A 23,406-nucleotide genomic window follows, 5' to 3' on the forward strand; every position below is an offset into this window, starting at 1 on the left:
ATGTTACCACAGAGAATGAAACCCCACTGTAAATAGATTGAAAGCAGAAAATAGGTCATTTCACACAATGTCCCAGTTATCAACGCAGATGGGTGCACAGGTACAATAACACATGAATGAGGGAAATCTAACAGGCGGGGGGGTTCAAGAAGGCCACCCACATGGTAACAAAATCTAAGTTCTCTAGAAACCAACACCAGGCTGGCCACAGGCCTCACTTCACAGGACGGCCCTAATGTGCATGGGGTGCTGGGCTCTATGATGGCTGTGTATCTTTCTGTGTAGTTGTCTGTGGGCCAACTACTCTCTTCCTTCTCATTTAGGGTGAGCAGCATGTGAGGGCAGAGCAGCTGCCCAGAGCTGAGGGGAGTGGCCGGGCCCACTGGGTGAGAGGTGGACACAGAGGACACTATCTCACCCAATTGTGGGGCAGGCTGGCCAGTCTTCATCTGCCTGACCCCAGCCAGAGAGAGACCGAGCAGGGTGTCCACCTCTCCATTCTCCATTCTTCCATCTGTGACACCTGTCACCCTTGCCAGGCCTTCCCCAAAGTGAGTTCAGCTCAATCCCTGAATGTAAAAGGATAGGCGGCCCTCCACTCCAGTGCCCCCTGATTCCCAGCGACAGAACCTGGTAGACAGGACCTGGTCTCAGGACGGTGACCACAGCTGCAGAACATAGATCTGTTTCAAGAAAAGTTGGGAATGCAGACTTTCATATGAGTCCCTTTTCCAAAAGGTGGCAGTTTATTCACATTGTGGCAAAGAAACCTTCAAGAGTAACATAAGTGGGTAAAGTCAGGGCCAAACCGGGCCATTTCCTCATCCAATCTCTCTGAGGCACGTGAACAGAACAACCAGGACACTTCCAGGTTGTTGTTTTTTTAAGCCTAAAGGATAATAGTCTGTCTCTATTCTTGTTCTTTGGGATTTTTTTCATTGCTGGATAAAAGGATATGTACATTGGGGCAATCCTCTAGAGATACAATATTCCAGTTGCACCCATGTGACAATGACAGTGCTACTCAGAGGGAGGGAGCCAACAGATGGGGAGCAGGGAATTCTGGAAACCAAAGTGATGACAGAGATGCTAAGCCTTTCCTTCACGCATCTGGCACCCCTCCTCAGGCGGCTGCAGGCCGGACATCTGCTGGACCTTTACCACTTGATGTCCTGGCAGGCTTCCCTGGACCCTGCTAGGCAGTGTGCAAGGTGCCTGGGCCTGGGGGAGTCCCCCCACCCAGCCACTTCTGGTACAGCTCTTGCACATGGGCGCTGGTCTCTGGGGGCCACACCAGGATGGCAACATAGACGCCTTCCATCTGCCGTAGCAGTGCCCTGTCCACACACCCGTCCTCCACCTGGGCCTGGCCCCTGCCACTTAGTCATGCCTGGTGCAGGCCAGGACCTCCACAAAGTGGCAGGGGAACTTGCCCCTCTACAACTTCAGGACCACTTCTGGATGTTCGGAAAGCTGTAAGCAGCCTCAAAGTGTAGCAGAACCTCTCCATCCCTTTCAAGGGTGACCTCCTGGAAGTCTTTGTTCCTCAGGTTGCAGTAGGTGAGCACCCCCACATCCTCGTTGAACAGCTCCTTGGCCATGTGCCTGAAGATGTGCACCAGGTACCCGTCAGAGCTGGCACCCTCGTGGAGCCTCACCTCCTCTTCCTTCACGTCTCCAAACGGTGTCCACGGTGGTGGCGTTCAAGGCGAGGTCAGTTTTCTCCATTATCTGGACAATTTCACCTGAGGTTAACATGCAGTCAGCACCCCGGGAACTATGCAAAGCTATGGGAACATCTTCTCGAAGGGCTTTCAGTTTCTTGTGATAACATGGGGCCCCAATGACATGGAAAATCTTGTCTGGGGACAGGTTCTGCCACCTGGTGAAGTAATTCTTCACCAGAGAGCCCATGATCTGCTGGGGAGACTTGGTGGTGCAGAGGTGGGGGTGTTGGGGTGACCCAGCACCACTCTGCATATCAGACCCAGCTGGGGCAGGCGGAGGTCAGCATGGGTAGCCGGGGATCTTCCTCACGGTGCCGGCAGTACCCATGCACAAATTCCTTCTGACTCTCCAGGAGACTGAAGTTCACAGCTATCTTCATGTCAAAGACAGTGCGCCCCAAGGCTTTTGAGAAAGTCGCAGAACCTTCTGGATGCATCAGTGACACTGAAGCTGAATTTAGCAGCAAAATAAGGCAGAGACTGAGGACACATGGACACTGCCAGCACCTTGTGCTGTGAGGTACCACATTTCTTAATAAGGTTCAGAACACAGAAGAAGTCCTTGGTGTTCTGCTGAGAAACTTGGACTCCTTCCTCTGCGGTCACACAACTGTCACGCACAGGCAGTCACTCAGAAATATCTTGGCATTGGCCAATTTATGGAATTCTCCCATCTCCCCATTCTCCTGAGCCGGTCTCCGGACGTTGACTGTGGCATTGTCTTGGTCATCGGTTTTTGTTTTTTTACTACATTCCTTCCATGTATGGTGCTCACACTTCATCTGGAGCGGGGCGGGTGAGGGCCAGCTCGAGTGACCTAAAGGAAGCATGGGGAGAGCAGTCACCACTGGTCACCCCTGGCGCTGCTGGTGGTATCCTTTCTTCCTTGTGGAGCTTCTAGGAAGGGGAAGCGGCCACAGATCTCAAGGCCGAGTTCCAGGAGGCCAGCAGTGCTGTCAGGATCATGCCAGCAGTGCTGGTCTATTGGTGCCTAGCCTGTCCTCTGGAGATTGAACCTGCAGAACTACTAAAGGAGCCAGTCCCCAGCTCCACCCCACCTCCGCCACTGATCGATTGGAGCCTGAGGGCCAGGAGAAACCTAGGGGTCTTCCTTCCACCCACTTGCCAGTCCCTGTGGTGCCACTCACTCTGGTTCCCCCATTAGCCATCCCCAGATCAATCGGAGCCTGAGGGCTGGGACAAGAGTCTGCCTTCCACCAGCTCGCCAGTCCCTGCCGTGCCACTCATCCTGGTTCCCCCATTAGCCATCCCCTGATCAATCGGAGCCTGAGGGCTGGGGGGAAGGACCGAGAGGTGCTCAATGCACATCATGGTGACTGGTCCTTTGGTCTTCCTGATCATCACAGACACTGGCTTTATATATATATATAGATAATATTCCATAGTATAAATGTACCATAGTTTTGTTTTCTTGTTTTTCTGGAGCCAATTTCATTTTATTAAAATTTTAGTTGCAAAGGGTTTAATTATAAACTTAAAAAAAATCTTTATTGTTAAGAGTGTTACAGATGTCCCCCTTTCCTAATATGCATATAAGATCTTTAGTTGATCTCTTCATGCCCCTTTGTCCTCCTCCCCCTAAGATTCATCAGTCTGTTCCATGTTTCCATGCCTCTAATTCTATTTTATTCATCAATTTATTTTGTTCATTCGATTTCTTGTTAATTTATTTTGATTTTTAGATTCAACTGTTGATAAATATGTACTTATTGCTATTTTATTGTTCATATTTTTTATCTTTTTTTTTATCCTCTTAAAGAACAACCTTCAACATTTCATGTAATACTGGTTTGGTGGTGATGGACTCCTTTAGCTTTTTCTTGTCTGTGCAGCTCTTTATCTGCCTTTTAATTCTAAATGATAGCTTTGCTGGATAATCTTAGTTGTGGGTCCTTGCTATTCATTATTTCAAATATTTCTTGCCACTCCCTTCGGGCCTATAAAGTTTCTGTTGAGAAATCAACTGACAGTTGTATGGGTGTTTCTTTGTAGGTAACTAACTGCTTTACTCTTGCTGCTTTTAAGATTCTCTTTATCTTTACTCCTTGGCATTTTAATTATGATGTGTCTTGGTGTGGGCCTCTTTGGGTTCCTCTTATTTGGGACTCTCTTGTAAGTCTATTTTTTCACCAGGTAGGGAAAGTTTCTGTTGTTATTTCTTCAAATAAATTTTCAATATCTTGCTCTCTCTCTTCTTCTTCTGGCATCTCTATAATGTGAATGTTGATACACTTGAAGTTGTCCCAGAGGCTCCTTACACTATCTTCATTATTTTCAATTCTTTCTGCTCTTCTAATTAGGTGTTTTTTTGTTTCCTCATAGTCTGAATTGTTTATTTGATTCTTGGAATCCTCTACTCTACTGTGGAATTTCTGTAAACTATTCTTTATTTCAGTTAGTGTATGCTTAAATGACTAGTCCTTCACCATGTCTTTGAAATTCTCATTAAGATTCTTGAATGCCTCACTGAGTCCCTTGAAACTATCATTAAGCTCCTTGAGTAAAGTTATAACCATTGTTTTGAACTATGTATCCAATCGTTTGCTTGCTTCCATTTCTCTCATTTGTGACATGTTTCTTTGTTTATGCATTTTGGTTGCTTCCCTATGTTTGGTTCTATGTATTAGATAGAGCTGCTATGTCTCCTGGAATTGGTAGAGTGGCCTTGTGTAGTAGGTGTCCTGTAGGGTCCAAGTGGATCAGCCTCCCCAGCGGGGCTTTGGTGCTCAGTGAGTCTGTCCCTTGCATGTGTCACTTGTGGATGTGTAGAATTGTAATCTGGTATTTTTTGAAATTGTCCAACAGGTGTATTGACTTTGGGGCCTCTAGGGAGGTACAAAGTCAACCACTGCCTAAGGCCACCCAGGAGGGGCTACAGAAATCTGCAGATGGCTGCTACTTGTATTGGGCTTGGAAGTGCTGAGGCGAGGCACAGCTATGAAGGTAGGCAAGCTGGTGCTACTGCCCGGTCTTATGCCTCTTACTGATAGGTTTGAGGTATGCTGATATAACTGCTGCTTGTTTGAGAGATTTTGAGAAAGTCTGAATCCTGAGAAAGGCCAGGCCATTTCATATGGAGAAGCTACTGCAAACAGCTTGGGTGTGCCTGCAGACTAGATGGGACAGGGTCTCATCATATGGAGCAAATAGTGTGGCCAATCTGATGGAAAGTCAGATATAGCTTCCAGTCAGCTCTATGAAGGGGTTTGGTCCCAGCACAGGAACAATGACCCCTGGGAGCACCCACATCAGGGAAAAAGCTGCACCTGAGTTCCTATCCCAATGCCAGACAATCTGGTTCCTCCATGTATGTACCTGGATCCCCAAAAGCCTCCTGGCTCTGGCAGTCAGAGGAAGCAGGACCATGTATGTTTGTGTTCTGACCCTTCAAGAAGACTCCAGAAGCCTCCATGTCACTCAGCCACAATCCCCACTGGTTTTTACAGTCTGAAGTTATGGGGACTTGGATCTATTTTGTTTGTTAGTTTATTTTGTTTATTAGATTCAACATATAAGTGAGGTCATGTGATGCTTGTCTTTCTCTGACTGGCTTATTTCACTTAGCATAATACTTTCCAGGTCTCTCCATGCTGTCTCAAAGGTTAAGAGATTCTTTGTTTTTACTGCTGCATAATAATCCATGGTATACATGTACCACAGCTTTTTTATCCATTCATCTATTGATGGGCACTTGGACTATTTCCAGATCATAGCTATTGTAAATAGTGCTTTTATGAACATAGGGGTGCATATATTCTTTCTGACTGGTGCTTCAGGCTTCTTAGGAAATATTCCTAGAAATGGGATCACTGAGTCAAACAACAGTTCCATTTTCTTTTCTTTTTTGAGGAAACTCCACTGGTTTCCACAGTGGCTACACCAGTCTGCATTCCCACATTGATGTATGTTTTGATTTCCTTCTTTCTCTTTTGTGAATCTATTGTAGGTTTTGCTTTGTAGTTATCATGAAGCTTTCATAAAATATTTAATAGAAATAGCAGTCTATTTTGCCATTAACTTCATTTTACTTGCATAGAAAAACTCTTTTATGTTTTTGATGTAAAACTTTACCTGTTTTTATATTAAGTATTCACTAACAAAGTGTTATAGCTATAGTTATTTTTAATACTCTTACCCTTTAATAACATTTATTATAGAGGTAAGTATTTAACATTTCAACATATTATAGCATTAGAGTATTCTGAATCTGACTATGTACTTACCTTTACTGGTGTGTTACATATTTTCACATGTTTTATGTTCTCGTTTCAAGGAATTTGTGGGTGAATTAAGTTCATGAGTGGGCTTTTTAATGGAGTCATAATGCAATTAGTAAGATTCTCATTCTTCTAATGCCCTCCAAGAGTCCTATCTGCTACTCTCCTAGCCTTTTCTCACACCCTGGTCATGTAGTTCATGATTCAATAATCTCCATGGGACAAGACAGAAATTAACCCCTTTGGTAGTATCCCACATGGCTGGGGAAGCCAGGTGCTCTCTCCCCTGTTTTGTTTTTCCCCATGGGAAAAATCACAGCCGAGAATATGTATCTTGTCCTTGAACTGTGCCACCTTTTAGGAGGGGATAAAATCAAATTGTTCCTATTACCCACTTCTATATGTCCAGACTTGTATTTTCTGGCTCTGTTAGTGTTCTGTAACGTCCCTCTGGAAACCTGGACTTCCACAAAGTCTCTCTTGTATGTGAATGATTGTGTAAGACAATGCTTTCCAGGAGCACCTGCACCATGACCAAAGGGGCTGGAGCTAGCTCACCCATCACCAGAGGACACACAGCCAGGAACAAAGTCTGCCTGCCTATTGCCAAATGCAGGGATGGACAGGACTCCTCCCAGGTCTCTTGGTGTATGGTGCTGGATCCCATAGATTCCACAAAGGCCCTTTTGCTTATAGAATGATGCTAAATTTTTGCTGTTGAGATGAGGGACAAAAATGAGGTATGTCTTATGTCACTCTAAGTCCAGGGTTTCACTGGGGACTGGTCACATTGGCACTAACAAGCCATCATTTCCAAAGTTCCAGACTCCCAGAAGAAAAGCAGGTATCTATATATGCAAAAGCCTAAACAACCAAAGGACTAGAACAACCAATCACTATGACATGCACTGACCACCAGGGGGCAAACACTCAATGCAGGAGCTGCCCCCTGGTGGTCAGTGTGCTCCCACAATGGGAGTACCACTTAGCTGAGATCCATTCTGGCAGCCCACCAGCCAGCCAGCAGCCACTCACTCCCTCAGTTGTCCTGCAGGTCCAATCTCTGAAGAACGGGACAGGCACCAACAGACCAGCGCTGTGGGCATGATCCTGACAGCGCCACTAGCCTCCTGGAAGTCAGCCTTGGGCACCTCAGCTGCTTCTCCTCCCTAGACACTGGGCAAGGAATAAACAATATAAAAGTGGCCGCTAGGTGGCTCTCAGCAACCTGGACGAATGTCAGCGGGACAGATCTGGTTCCCAGGCTGGCAAGGGCATTCCACTGCCCACCCAGAGGGCCGATTGTATCCCACCCTCACCCTACTTATATGTCATGTTAAGATGGCAGTACCCTTGTGCATCTCATGTTACCATGTCTTTTGATTGTATAATTTTCTTTTGTGCTTGATTTAAGTTTGTGTTGTTTTACAAATTTAGTGTAGCCTTAAGTGTACAGTGTTTATGAAGTCCACAGTGGTATACAGTAATGTCATAGGTCTTCACATTCACTCACCACTCACTCACTGACTCAACCAAAGCAACTTCCAGTCCTGCAAGCTCCATTCATGGTAAGTGCCCCATACAGGTGCACCATTTTGTATCTTTTATATTTTGACTATGATTGTTATATGTCAAGATATGTTTAGATACACAATGCTTACCATTGTGTTAAAATTTCCTACAGTGTCCAATACAATAACTGCTGTATACATTTGCAGCCTAGGAGCCAATAGGCTACAGTACACCATGTAGCCTACGTGTGTAGTAAGCAATACCATCTAGGTTTCTGTAAATATACTCTGTGATGCTCACACAACGAAATCACCTAACAATGCATTTCTTGGAATGTGTCCCTGTCATTAAGCAGTGCATGACTGTAACACCAGCCCCTTCTTTGTTTACCTAAGTCTAGGGGCGGTCACTGCTTCCTGCAATTGCTGTTTCCATAACTTATATTTTTAGTTTTTTTTCCCTTTTGAATTACATGGTTAACAACTTTCTACTTAGCTTAAAAATCTTTCTATTAAGTTATATCTGTTCAGATAACTACTGTGGTTTTATACCTTGACTGATGCAAGAGCAGAAGACAACTTTCCTTGGCAGAGGTGGTTGACAAGCAAGAACCAATTGGAATTGTTGATTATTACTCATTATTTTCCTTTTTTGGTACCAGATTCATGAGGTGAAGCAGCTGTGGCAATGGCAGCAGTGGCAGCAACTGTTGCAGATTTACTCACCTCTGATGACACCTGTGGAGGGTAACCTGGAAACAAATTTAAGCATCAGCCCTCCCTCTACCCCAATCCTGTCTTTCAGCTTTTCCAACAATTGTTCAAGTACCTATTAGGATTTCTTTTTCTTTGTCATATCTACAGTGATTCATTATTCCTGCTCTAAGTTCTGATATATATATACATATATAGGCTATTTGTCAAAAGACTATAGAAAATAGCATATTCAAAAGTGAAACTTTAAAAATATTCCCTATAAAATCAGGAATGAGATAAGTATGCTCACTCTCACCATTTTGATTCAACTTCTCATTGGAGGTACTAAACCTGAAGAAGTAAGTTGAAAATAATTAGTAGGAATAAAACAAAACTGTAATTATTTGCAATTGATATAATTATCCATAAAATCCTAAAATCTAGCTCATATGGAAAATTAAAATGTACTAAAAAGCTTACTGTAGCAACATTGTACTCGATGCTACATTTATAAAACAGAAAAATACATTTGAAATATTTGAGAGACTTCTTTTTCAAAATCAGATTGAATTATATTCAAAATAATAAATACTTTAGGAAACCTGAGAGGGTTTGCTCTTACGTGGTTACAATTGAATGGATACAGCCTTGCACTAATTGCACAAAAGGGATTGTAGCTATAAACTGATCAACTAATTTGTTTCACTAGAATGCAGTTTAAAACAGTCTCCAATCACTTTAATTTTCAGAACTATGATCTTGGCTCTTAAGCCTCTTTAATATATTTAGGCTTTAGTGGATGGCTTAAAATTGTAGAACCATAACATTTTATAGAAAATGAGGCTCAAAAGAGAAGAATCTGTCATGACCACAGTCACTGCATACAGGGGTTTTATCTCAATGCTGCAAATCCTTCATTCTTGCTCTCACCACAGCTTGCATGCATGGCCATTTCCAAAGGTACACCTCCATGACATTTCCCTGAATTTCCCCAAATAGGAGTGTCTACAGTTATTCTCTATAGGTAATTGCAGCTTCCGGAAGAACATCAGGTCACTGAGACACCCCAACTCTGCAAACAGCCCATTATTAGCCAGGTTCCATAATACAAACCCATCCTGCTGCTTCTTAGAGATGTGACTTTATGGCACTGGAGGGGAATATGAAGAGGTATCCAGAGTGTATCTGATGAAAGCAATGCTGTTTGGGCACATTTTATAAACCACACTTATTAAGAATTGGTTTCATCTCTTAATCCTCTTCATCCCCATTAGTTTCATGAAACTCTTTAAGGAGTCACATATATATTGGGTGACTTTAAATAAATTACATTTTTTCTTAAAAGATACAAAACTTGATTTCATTATATACTCAGTACAAAAGTTCTGCTGTTTTCTGTGACCACTGTCTCTATCAGTGTCCAGTAAGGGAACAGAAAACAAACCAGTTATTGAACACAGAGAATTTAGTGTAAAGAATTGTCAACTACGCATAAACTTATAAACTAGGTACCTGAAAAATAAAAAAAGAATACTAACATGCACAAGAGGCAGCAACTGCAGGATGCAGACACTATCCTTGCGTCTTCAAGACAAAATAGAAAAGGTTGGAATTATTAAACTTTAGAAACTTAGAGAAGGGTCGCTGGAGAGCTAAAACTCAGGCCTTCGAGAAGAGGGTACTGGTTCAGCTGCTCAAGGGGCCTGGTATCTCTGAGCTTGGAGGAGAGACCTGCCCAGGGGTTGACCTCAGAGGATGGGACACTGTTGGCCAATGCTGATAACTAAGAATGGCATAATGAGGCTTATTCCACAAGTGTTAAAAAATTGCAAACTGAATCCAGCGGTTACTATATAGGGAAAAACTGTTTCTACTGGGTAAAGAAGTATTGCCAAGGTGAGCTCATGGGACCTGTAAGCAGTCAAGAAGCCAACAGAGTAAACAGAAAAGGGAAAGTCACCTAAGCCCCTCCCTAGCCGGGAACCCCTGTGTGCTGCCTAAGCCCCGCTGCCAGCTAGGACCCCATGGTGATCCCAGAGTAGGCAAGTGTGGAGGGCAGGCGGCACCCAAGTGGGCCTGTTCTGGGATCGCCATGGAGAGCCTGAGAGATCAACACAGAGGGGAGCCTGCTCCAAGCCTCCACGGTGTGTCTGGGGGTAAGCCCCCAGCAGACACACACACTCACACTCACACACACACACACACACACAGTGCCTGCTCTGAGCCTCCAATGCAGCTGGGGGCAGGCTCTGGCGGACACATACACACACACACACACACACACACACACACACACACAGGATGCCTGCTCCGAGCCTCTGCTGCCAGGCTGTGGCCATCAGTAGGACATCCACTGAGGGCTCCCGGACTGTGAGAGGGGCAGGCTGGGCTGAGGGAACTCCATCCCCCAGTGCACAAATTTCATGCACCGGGCCTCTAGTATTTATATAAACACAAACACACATACACATATGTGTAAACAAATGTCTGGTGGGATCACCTACAAATATTAAGAGTCATTAGCTCAAAACAAAACTACATGTTTTTCTCTCAATATTGGGACTATAGGTGATTTCTACTTCTGCCTTTGTACTTTTTTTATATCGTATATAGCAACTTAAAAATTATTTTTTATACAGCAACTTAAAAAAATTCTACACTTATTCAAAATATAGGGCACTTAATAGAGTTCACAGTTGAATGTGACTTATTTTTTGCTCAGAATTACTTTATCATTTGGTTTGCGACATTCTTGGGTAATTTACATTCTGTTCTGAATTACAATTAATTTTGTACTTGCCATCTCTTCTTATATGATTACAAGTATCTTGAGGACAGTGATGCTATCATGTCACTTTCATCCCTTAAACATCTAAAATAGAGCATTGTTTATAGTGCATGTTTTTTTGTTCATTCCTAATTTCACTCATTTAACAAACATTAAAGAAAACAAGAAGTTCTGGGCATTAATCAGGGTAACTGTTTCATCCATACACAGGGTGAGGCAAAGTAGGTTTATAATTGTGAGTAGGTGAAACACAGTGTATTCTTGCATTATTATTTAATTCTTTTTTTTAATTAAATCTTTATTGTTCAGATTATTACATTTGTTCCTCTTTCCCCCCCCATAACTCCCCTCCTCCCAGTTCCCGCCCCACCCTCCGCCCTCACTCCCCACCCACTGTCCTCATCCATAGGTGCACGATTTTTGTCCAGTCTCTTCCCGCAACTCCCACACCCCTTTCCCCCCCAAGAATAGTCAGTCCATTCCCTTTCTATGTCCCTGATTCTATTACAATCAACAGTTCATTCTGTTCATCAGGTTATTTATTCACTTGATTCTTAGATTCACTTGTTGATAGATGCATATTTGTTGTTCATAATTTGTATCTTTACCTTTTTCTTCCTCTTCCTCTTCTTAAAGGATACCTTTCAGCATTTCATATAATCCTGGTTTGGTGGTGATGAACTCCTTTAGCTTTTCCTTATCTGTGAAGCTCTTTATCTGACCTTCAATTCTGAATGATAGCTTTGCTGGATAAAGTAATCTTGGTTGTAGGTTCTTGGTATTCATCACTTTGAATATTTCTTGCCACTCCCTTCTGCCCTGCAAAGTTTCTGTTGAGAAATCAGCTGACAGTCGTATGGGTATTCCCTTGTAGGTAACTGAGTTTCTTTCTCTTGCTGTTTTTAAGATTCTCTCTTTATCTTTTGGTCTTGGCATTTTAATGATGATGTGTCTTGGTGTGGTCCTCTTTGGATTCCTTTTGTTTGGGGTTCTCCGCGCTTCTTGGACCTGTAAGTCCATTTCTTTCACCAGGTGGGGGTAGTTTTCTGTCATTATTTCTTCAAATAGGTTTTCAATATCTTGCTCTCTCTCATCTTCTGGCACCCCTATAATTCTGATGTTGGTACGCTTGAAGCTGTCCCAGAGGCTCCTTACACTATCCTCGCATTTTTGGATTCCTTTTTCATTTTGCTTTTCCGGTTGGGTGTTTTTTGCTTCTTCGCATTTCAAATCATTGTCTTGATTCTTGCGCTCCTCTGGTCTGCTGTCGGGAGTCTGTATAATATTCGTTATTTCAGTCCGTGCATGCTTAATTTCTAGGTGGTTCCCCAATATAAGATCGAGGATCTCATTAGTTTTCTTGTAGAACTCATTAAGTTTATCGGCGGCTTCTAAACAGTTCTTGAGAGACCTTAAAAGTGTGGTTCTGAACTCTATATCTTCCATTGACAATTTTGTCCTGTTTCTTTGTCTCCGCATTTTGTTATGCTTCCTTGGTGCACCCCCTAGTGGTCTTTGTTCGCAGTCTTAGAGTTAAACCTTGATTGTTGTAGCTAATGCCAGGGAGGGTTTGACCTCCAGGCCAAGTGGCTATGAGAATCAGCTGTGTCTGCAGTGAGAGAACTTCTGTCCTCTAGGGAGGTGCTAATCTAGCCTTTGCCTGAGGCTATCCGGCAAATGCCTCTGTGCAGGGCTTGGGCGGGGCAGGTCGCACAGGATCAATAGGGTGGGCCGGAGAGAGCAGTTATGGCGGCTCTCAGTCCTGTCCCCAGGGGCTCTGCCTCTCTGAGTCCCAGCAACGGCTGCAAACCTCGGAGAGAAAGCTGCACTTGCTCTGATCGAAGCCAGACAGTCCCGCTTCTCCCGTTTGAGTCTGGGTCCCTAAAGACTCGCCTGTATCTGGAGCTCAGAGTCTGCGACTCCCTCCCGATTGAAAACGCCAACCGCGCCCTCCGCCGCCAGCCCGCTCCGCGCACTCCGCACCTCAGAATTTGACTTCAGCACTGTGCCTCCTCTGAGTGTTCGTATGCGTTTCTCTTTCCTCCTAGTTGTAGGACTTCCACTCAGCCAGCGTTCCTGTGGTTCTGGGTGATGTCCCTTCCGTTTTTTGGTTTCACTTTTGAAGTAGTTGTTCAAAGCAGCAAACTCTGGCGTTAACCTATGCCGCCATCTTGGTTCCCCTAAAATCAGGACACTTCTTTAAAATAGAAAATCCATTTAGCTTTATGGGAATATATATTTTGTAACCTTCTTTCCTCCAGCCCAAACGTAGGAAAACTGGGGCTCAGAATCGTATTATTTAATTCTTATATTATTTTTCATATGAACTGTAAACCTACTTTTGCCCCACCTTATCTTATAGAATAAAAGCCTAATATGCAAATTGTCCCCTCAACCAGGAGTTCGGCTGGGAGTTCAACCACTTGACCAGTCACTATGATGCACACTGACCACCAAGGGGCAGACTCTCCAACCGGTAGGTTAGTTTGCTGTGGGCGCTGGTGGGCTGGACTGGAAAGTGAAGTGTGAGGTGAGAGTCATCAGGAAGCTCCCAGGGTTTGGCCTGAGCCCCTGGTGGAGGCAGGTGAGGAGCCAGAAGGGGGGGGGGGGAGGGGCAGAAGCAGGTGGGGGCGGGAGCCAAGAGGGACCTGGTGGTGAGGGAGGCTGCTATGTGTGATCCGAGAGAGCCATGGACTGCACAGTCCTCCACAGCCTGTGACATTCTCAGTGTGCAATTTATAATCTTCAGGGCTGCTTCTTTTTATTTGTTAAGTTTCACTATCTACTCCATGAGAGTGGGTAGCACCAATACGAGGGACGGGCCAGGCGCACCTGCCCGAGGTCAAGGGGTGTCCTCCGGCTCCCAGGAGAGAGGGGGGTGGAGCTGAGTTGGAGAAACCGAGTCCAAAACTTGAAAGAAAGCAGGAGGCAGCGAGAGACAGAGAGCAACAGCTGCGTAGGGGCCTAGAAAAGCTGCTGGGTGGGGGCAGCCGAGGAACCGGGTGCCTCTCCCACAGGACAGGCTCCACGTCCCTCCCTCCTCCTCCCCATGACCTGTCACCCCAGCTCTCCTCTGAGGCCCCGCCTGGGCTCACCCCACACAGCCCCACCCCACCCCACACAGCCTTTAGGGAGCTCTGCCCTAGGGGAGAAAAGGGGAGGCTGCAGATAGGAGGTTACAGGAGGAGCGGGTAGAGCAGGGTCTACCAAGTTAGATGGAGGGTAGGAAGAGAGAGACCCCACAAGACTGGGGACAGAGACAGGAGGGGAAGGAGGGCCATGGGGAAGCATTGCCCTTGGTTGAAGTAGAAATCCTGACCCCATTTTACAGACCCCAACAGAGTGGGGGTATGGGGGGCAAAGACAAAAGAGGGTGTGAGGGGCTGGATAGATGGAGAGCAGCAACATTGATTCATAGCTTATTTATTTTTATTTTTGTTAATATATTTTTATTGATTTCAGAGAGGAAGGCAGAGGGAGATATAGAAACTTTAATGATGAGAGAGAATCGATCTGCTGCCTCCCGCACGCCCCCTACTGGGGATTGCGACCGCAACCCAGGAATGTGCCCTTGATCAGAATCAAATGCAGGACCCTTCAGTCTGCAGGCCGTGTCTCTATCTACTGAACCAAACCATCTAGGGCAGGGGTGGGCAAACTTTTTGACTCGAGGGCCACAATGGGTTCTTAAACTGGACCGGAGGGCCGGAACAAAAGCATGGATGGAGTGTTTGTGTGAACTAATATAAATTCAAAGTAAACATCATTACATAAATGGGTATGGTCTTTTTTTTCAATAGTTTGATTCATTTCAAATGGGCCGGATCCGGCCCGCGGGCCGTAGTTTGCCCATGGCTGATCTAGGGCGACCCATGACCTATTTAAAATAGCTGCAGCAGGATGAGCAGGGGTCTTACCACCATGGTGTTACCTGATAATGAGGGTGTCTCTTCTTATGTTGGGGTAATGTTCCCATTGTAACTGCAGTGAAGTAAAGACACACCCATGGAGCCTGCAAAGGGTTTCCACGCACACGATGCAATTTACTTAGTGTGGCAGCGAAGAGGGTGAGCAGAGCCTTGGAAGGACATGAGGTCTCCAAGACCAGGGGCTGGAGGGAAAGTGCGTGCCAAGCATTCCGTGCCATGAGTTACAATCCATATATATGAAAGCCTAGTATGCTAAGTGTCCAACTTAGTGGTCAACCAATTGGTCACTAAGACGTGCTCTGACCACCAGGAAGATGTTCTGACCAGTAGGTTAGCTTGCTGCTGGGGCTGGACATGCCCTGGAGCCCTCCCGCAGTCCCTCTCATGGTCCATCCCCAGCCACCAACCCCGATTATCCCCAATTGGGGCTAGGCGAGATGGCTCTGATTGGCCCTGATCGCTGGCCAGGTGGAGTGACCCCACCTGTTCACCAATTTGTGCACCGGGCCTCTAGTACTTTATATGTAGCCATGTGCTGCTTCTAGCCCAAGTTGAGAAGCAGCCTTAGTGATCTACATTTTCGACGCTCCAGACCCACTAAATTCTACTGCTGGTGGACACTTGACTCAAAGGCAGCCAGTTCAAAACCTGAAAAGAAAATTTGATCAATAAGCTATTCACAAGAGAAAAAAAAAATCACAGTGGTTGTAAACCTATGAAATGTTTCCCAGCTTTATTAATACTTATGAAAATGCAAACTAAAGCACAACAGAGAGACATGATTTTTTTTACCCATTGGATTATTAAACATAAAAAGAGTGACAATGTCCTGCATTGAAAAGAACAAGGAGAAATGGTTATTTCCATACACCGTGGTGAGAAGATAAATTAAGGCTAATTTGGAAGGCAATTTGACAGCATCCATCAACATTTACATTGTGCTCATCTTATGATGCAGTTATTCTGCTCCAGGAATACAACTTGCAGAAACATTCCCATGCACACATAGTTGAGGCAAGAATGGTCTTTGTAGCTTTACAAGAAAAATACTTGAAATATTTTATCATTAGAAAAGAAGATTAAATAAACTATGTATTATCCATACTATACAAAAAATGATAGTGATTCAATATAGTTAATAAAATCAATATTCTTACCATGACTCACAGGCCTCTGTAATCTGGCCCTGCTTCTGTGAACTCATCTCCTCTCTCTCCCCCACACCTACTATTTTGAAATCAAGGGTGATTGCAGTTGTTTATTCCTGTACTTGTCTTATTCTTTCTGCAGATGGCCTCTTAGCTGGTTTATTCTCTCCAGGATCTCTGCATAATTGTTACCCTTGTAGAATTCTTTCCTGACCTTCCTGACTTCAACCCTCTCTCTGTTTTACCCATCTTCATTTTTCTTTATAGAATTTACCAGTTCTTGACATTAAATATTTAGCTACAAATTTTAATTATCCATCTCCTTCACTAGAACCATCTATAGCAAAGATTTTATCTAGTGGTTATTACCAAATCCCTGTTACCTAGAATGATATCTTGTAATGAATAAATATATTAGATTAATGAATTATTTAAAAGTATGTGTTAGAATTATATATTTTAACATGGAAATATCTCTAAGATATATCGATATTGCAAAAAAATACAAATGATATAGTCCCACTTATGTAAATAATATGATTGTGTATATATGTATGTGTGAATACAAATAGGTATGTTTGTGTATGGGTATTTGTTATATAGATTCATACAGATATCTATATAAGGGACTAAAATTATACACAGAAAATTGTTATCTCTGCCAAGGAGAGGGTTTGTGAGAGGTAAGGAAAAGGAACTTTTGCATTTAGTCTATATACTATTATATCAATTTAATATTTTCATGACAATAGATTTATATAGTTTTCATGAAAGAAAAACAAAAAAGAAAGAATATTAGTAATAATGAGAAATCACATTTTTCAGCTCTTGTAACAGGCAATATTCTTAGCACTACAGATCTCAATCATCAAAACAACCATAGAGGATATATTATTATTCACATTATAAAAGAAGTTGACATAAAGTATTAAGTAACTTAGTCATTGTTATATAACCTCTAAGTGACAGAACTAGGGAAGGAAATAAGAAGAGAGAGAGAGAGGAAGAGAGAAATGGAATAAGAAAAGATTCGTGCATCAGTTGATGTACAGAAGACAAATCTGGCAAAACAAAAGTAGTTAAGTTGTAAGTATTTGCTAAGCAAAATGGCAGTTATCTGAAAGAGAATGAAAGGTAAGGAAGATGTTTAGCTCTTGTGTTGTTGTGCTCAGCTCTTCCAGAGCTCCCAAGATGACCTGGCTGATATTCCTGTTTCTGGATTCCTGGGTGTGTATCCCTTCCAAAAACCCTTGGCACACAATGACTTGAGTGAGGCTCTTGTCTTTGACTGAATCACATAAATGTCATATAAGAATGTATGTTCTTGACCTAGAAATGGTGCCATATGTCAGATACGTGCCATAGAATGGATTCTTTTTTTTTTTTTTTTAGTCATCACCGGAGGATATTTTTTCATTGATTTTTAGAGAGTAGAAGGGAGGGGAAGAGACACAGTGAAAGAAACATCGATGTGAAAGAGATACTAATACATGATTGGTTGCCTCCCACATGCACCCCAATCTGGGCCAGGGTTTGAGCCTGCAACCAAGGTATGTGACTTTGACCAGAAATGAACCTGGGACCCTTCAGTCCTCGGCCTGATGCTCCATCCACTGAGCCAAACCAGAAAGGGCTATTCTCTATTCTTTACCAAAAAAAAAAAAAAAAAAAAAAAAAGAAACTATCAAATTAAGCTCAATGTTGACAGCAAAGCATGAACATTTTTAGAAATTTTCCAAAGGCTCTTCAAAGCAATCTATATGGTATTTTTTGTGTGTTTGTTTTTATGTATTGGTTTCTTTCTTTCTCTCTGTCTCTTTCTTTACTCCTACTATATGCTCATTTGATTGGCCATTTATCTTCTTTAATCTTGCAGTAAAGTGTAACCTAATTGAGTGAATTTAAGTTAAATTATATGAAAAAAGGCTCAAAGGAACAAAATAAGAGAAAAGTTATAAAAATAGATGTACTTCATGATAAATTAAAATGCTTCTTCATTCTGAATTTTCTTACTCAACACTTCAGTGTATCAAGACTGATTACATTTACACTGCATTTTATTTTCTTTAGAGCTTCTCTGTGTGATGAAGGACAGATTATGGGTAAGCTTTTCAGATAGGCATGCTATTGATCGCCTTCTATCTCTTCATTAAAATAATAGGTCACTTATTTTTATTAAACTAATACGGAATCAAATTTATATTCCCCTTATTCTGGGATTTTATCTTTAAGGTTTCATGTGGTATCTAAGTAAGATTGATCACTATAGATATCATAATCTTCTAATTAAAAAGGATATGTTAAGTTTATCCATAAATTAACCCTGGACATGTTCATGCATTCCCACCCCTGGCATGATAGTATGGAGAACACTAGTTTAATAACAATTTCTTTTTTTTTAAATTAAATTTTATTTTTTTTATTATTATTATTAGTTAAGGTATTACAAATGTGTCCTCATCCCCCCCTTTAACCCCCAACCTCCCCCCCACACACACACACAAACTCATGCTCCCATCCCCCCGTTGTCCATGACCATTGGTTTGGCTTATATACATGTATACAAGTCCTTCTGTTGATCTCTTCCCCTTACGCCCGCCCTCCCCTACTTTCCTTCTGGGGATTGATAGCCTGATCGCTGTTTCTCAGTCTTTGGGTCTGTCCTTTTTCATCAGTCTATGTTGTTCTCTATAATCCACAAATGAGTGAGATCATGTGGTATTTATCTTTCTCTGACTGGCTTATTTCACTTAGCATAATGCTCTCCAGTTCCATCCATGCTGTTGCAAAAGGCAAGAGTTCCTTTTTTTTTTACCGCAGCATAGTATTCCATTGTGGATATGTACCACAGTTTTCTAATCCACTCATCTGCTGATGGGCACTTAGGCTGTTTCCAAATCTTAGCTATGGTGAATTGTGCTGCTATGAACATAGGGGTGCATATATCCTTTCTAATTGGTGTTTCTGGTTTCTTGGGATATATTCCTAGGAGTGGGATCACAGGGTCAAATGGGAGTTCCATTTTTAGTCTTCTGAGGTAGCTCCATACTGTTCTCCACAGTGGCTGCACCAGTCTGCATTCCCACCAGCAGTGCAGAAGGGTTCCTTTTTCTCCACATCCTCTCCAACACTTGTTTGTTGATTTGTTGATGATAGCCATTCTGACAGGTGTGAGATGATAACGCATTGTCATTTTGATTTGCATCTCTCGTATAATTAGTGACTTTGAGCAGGTTTTCATATGTCTTTCTGCCTTCTGTATGTCCTCTTTCGAAAAGTGTCTATCTAGGTCCGTTGCCCATTTTTTTATTGGATTGTTTATCTTCCTTTTGTTAAGTTTCATGAGATCCCTGTATATGTTGGAAATTAAACCCTTATCGGTGGTATCATTGGTAAATATGTTCTCCCATGGAGTGGGTCTTCTTGTTGTTTTCAATATGCCTTGAGGTGTTTCTACTTCAGAGCATGAGGTTTATTGCTTGTGAATCAAGATTAAACCTGCCCTGACCGGTTTGGCTCAGTGGATAGAGTGTCGACCTATGGACTGAAGGGTCCCGGGTTCGATTCCTGTCAGGGGCATGTGCCTTGGTTGCAGGCACATCCCCAGTTGGGAGTGTGCAGGAGGCAGCTGATCGATGTTTCTCTCTCATCGATGTTTCTAACTCTCTATCTCTCTCCCTTCCTCTCTGTAAAAAAATCAATAAAATATATTTTTTAAAAAAAAAAGATTAAACCTGATCATACATGATCACAAATGCACACATGGCAAAACTTGGCTTTCCTGATTCAAAGTGTCTACATATACAGAACAAACTGAAAACAACAAAATATAGCATCACATCTAATTTGTAAATTTTATTCCTCCTTTAAAAGAGACTGAAAGATTAGGTCCCAGTGTTCTATTAAAGCATATTCTCTTTTACACTAAGGCACAAATATGATTTAAGAGTGTGCTCATCACTCTATGCCTTTTATACTGTGAGTTATTGAAACATGAATACATAGTTAATTCTTTGCAATTACTAGACTGCAAATCAAACATGCGAGTTAATAAATGACCCTTAAACTTTTTTGTTTCTTACTAAAGATTACTAGCGATTTGTAGGTACTATAAGAAATTTACAAGGTTTTGAGGAAAATGCTTTAACCTACCATTCCCCTAAGACAACTTGCATCATTTGAAGCTCTTTCTGTATAATGAAACAAACAGCTAATTGAAAGGTGAAAATTTTAGTCAAACAGTTTTTGTGGGATTTATATTTTTATTACTTCCGTAGAATGATAAGTAATGTGAATAATTCTTCCCCCAACTGAATTTGTCAATTGTTTGAAATGGTCAAAGTGATGATTTGTAAAGATAATTCCAGTTGGAAAAAAATCAAATTTAGCAGTAACATTTTAAAAAAATTAATTAGGCCCAACCATAATATCAACTCCTATTTACGGACCATTTGCTATCTACTGGCCGCTCACCAAAATTTGTCACCTCTGGCCAGCTCAGAGCTGAGAGCCCAATGTATTTAGCAATAAGCAAGTCATTGTTTACTGCTGAGATCAGTTTCAGAGAGTCAGGGTGGAAGCCAGGTTTCAATGGATTGTGGAGGAGGGTCTGGGGGAGAGGGAAGTGGAAACAGCTACCATGGAAACAAAATTACTCATGACAGGGAAAGAAAGATGCAACAGAAGTTGGCTGGAAGCATAGACTTTAAGAAAGTAAGTGTTTTAGGTTTGGGTGTTTATGTTGTTGTTTTAAGATAGGGGAGAAGTGAGCATATGTAAATAAAACCTGGAATAGCATTGTGAAGGTACAGAGAAGGGATAAAATCTATTAAGCAAGGCAACTAAGGGGTCAGAGAAAGAAGGATTTGGGGAGAAGATATTCATTCATTCTGTGGTCTGATTCTGTCAAACCCTACTGGACATTAATGCAAATAATTAATTACACAGAGGAAGGAAGAATTGAGAAGTTAAGGCAAATGAGAGAATAATGATAGCAGACAGCAACTACCACCTTCAGGGTTTAAGGAACAACTCAAAGAGATGGCATTTCTAGAACAATGGTGTGACAATTAAAGTTTAACATCCAGCTCTCTGGGGAATAACAAAACCTGTTTGCCAATTTCTACAGTGTAAATATCCAACCGTGCAGATTTTGAGCTACCAACTCATCACTAAATGCAGGGTTTGGAAGAGGTGCATAGTTTCAACTCTTATGAGCTGGCACATCAGAAGCCAAAAGCTGGGCTGTCAAGCAAAATTTGGAGCCACAGATGGCAGGAGGCTATTTCCGAAGATACTGCCTGATAGGGTAAAGAGGCAATCACCTTGGCTTCTCCAGTTCTGCTACCTTACATTCCTATGCAGTGCTTCTCTTTGGTCAAACCCAGTCAAAATCCACCTGAGCTTGGGAAAGTTAGCCTGAAAGTTCAGATCTCCTGAGATATAGAAGCTGAGAAGGGCAAGGCATGGATTCAAGACTAGATGAGTAAAGACTCCTGGAATACTCTACCTCCTTTATAACTGGTCTCCTTATCCTTTTTTTTTTCCATTTTTTTTTATGGCAAATATTTCTTAAATGGAGTAGCATGATTTTATTAAAATAAACAGAAGATCATACATCAAAATCCTAAACAAACTGGCAAAAACAAGGCAAAGCCTTCTAATAGACAGTTCTTTAGTCTCAAAGTACAATAAAAGAATTAAGTACACAATAAGGTTTGATTAGTTTTGTAAAGAAGGCTCTGGAGTTCTCAGAGCAGTGTTGGTCCTTTGTTTTACAATCACGGCAAAACTTAAAATTCTCTCTTATTAGAGATAAAATTTCATTAGATGGAGTGAGATTGCACAACAGGTTGACATTTTAAAATGACATATGGCTTTAGCATTCTTTACGGGCAATTTTGCATTCCATTTTGAAAGGAAATTATCATACTTAGAGAAGATCAGATATATATTAGAAACAAACATATCAGTTGTGCTGATATTTTCTTGTCTCTAGAAATCATGTGATTGAATGTTCATAAAGCAAAACACCAAATGTAAACCAATGCCAGAGATAAATGATAAAATGTATCAAGTATGAACCTATAGGCAAATTATAATATATGATAGAAGTGTACTTCCTATAGCAATTAATAATCTTTACCGATGAAATTGAAGCAGTAATCAAAAATCTTCCAGAAAACAAAAGACCTGGTCCAGAAGGCTTTACAGAGGAGTTTTACCAAATATTCAAAGAAGTAAAACCTATCCTCAGACTATTTCAAAAAATTCAAGAGGAAGACACACTTCCAAGCTCTTGTTATGAAGGCAGCATTACCCTAATTCCAAAACCAGATAAAGACAACACAATGAAAGAGAATTACAGGCTAATATATCTGATGAACATAGATGCTAAAATCCTCAGCAAAATTCTAGCAAATCATTTCCAGCATTACATTAGAAAGATCATACATGATGATCAAGTAGGATTTATTCCAGGGATGCAAGGCTGGAACAATATCTTCACCAGTCTGCATTCCCACCAGCAATGCAGGAGGGTTCCTTTTTCTCCACATCCTCGCCAGCACTTCTTTGTTGATTTGTTGATGATAGCCATTCTGACAGGTGTGGGATGGTACCTCATTGTTGTTTTGATTTGCATCTCTCAGATGATTAGTGACTTTGAACATGTTTTCATATATCTCTTGGCCATCTTTTATGTCCTCTTTCAAAAAGTGTCTATTTAGGTCCTTTGTTCATTTTTTGATTGGAGTGTTTATCTTCCCTTTGTTAAGTTGTATGAGTTCTCCGTAAATTCTGGAGATTAATCCCTTATCGGTGATAACATTGGCTAATATGTTCTCCCATGCAGTGGGCTTTCTTATTGTTCTGTTGATGGTTTCTTTTGCTGTGCAGAAGCTTTTTATTTTGATGTAGTCCCATTTGTTTATTTTCTCTTTAGTTTCCAATGCCCTAGGAACTGTATTAGTGGAGATATTGCTACAACAAATGTCTGCTATTTTGGTGCCTATGGCTTCTTCTAAGATTTTTATGGCTTCCCATCTTATGTTTAAGTTCTTTATCCATTTTGAGTTTGTTTTTGTGTATTGTGTAAGTTGGTGGTCTAGTTTCATTTTTTTGCAAGTATCTACCCAATTTTCCAACACCATTTATTGAAGAGACTATCTTGATTCCATTGTATGCTCTTGCCTCCTTTGTCAAATATTAATTGAGCATAATGGCTTGGGAAGATTTCTGGGTTCTCTGTTCTGTTTTATCGGTCTATATGTCTGTTCTTGTACCAGTACCAGACAGTTTTGAGAACAGTGGTACTGTACTATAGATTGATATCTAATATTGTGATCCCTCCAACTTTGTTCTTCTTTCC

At 41.9% G+C, this 23,406-nt stretch overlaps 1 pseudogene across 1 annotated transcript in view; it reads right to left on the bottom strand.

The window, feature by feature from the left end:
• Positions 1–1,195: 1,195 nt before the first annotated feature.
• Positions 1,196–23,406, bottom strand: part of LOC308515426 (nuclear prelamin A recognition factor-like) — a 33,967-nt pseudogene continuing 11,756 nt past the window's right edge. The window contains exon 2 of the transcript in view: positions 1,196–2,337. The product of the transcript in view is annotated as a nuclear prelamin A recognition factor-like (transcript). The remainder of the gene's footprint in view (positions 2,338–23,406) is intronic.

Source organism: Myotis nattereri (genome assembly GCF_964212035.1).
Source record: "Myotis nattereri genome assembly, chromosome: 3".
NCBI lineage: Eukaryota > Metazoa > Chordata > Mammalia > Chiroptera > Vespertilionidae > Myotis > Myotis nattereri.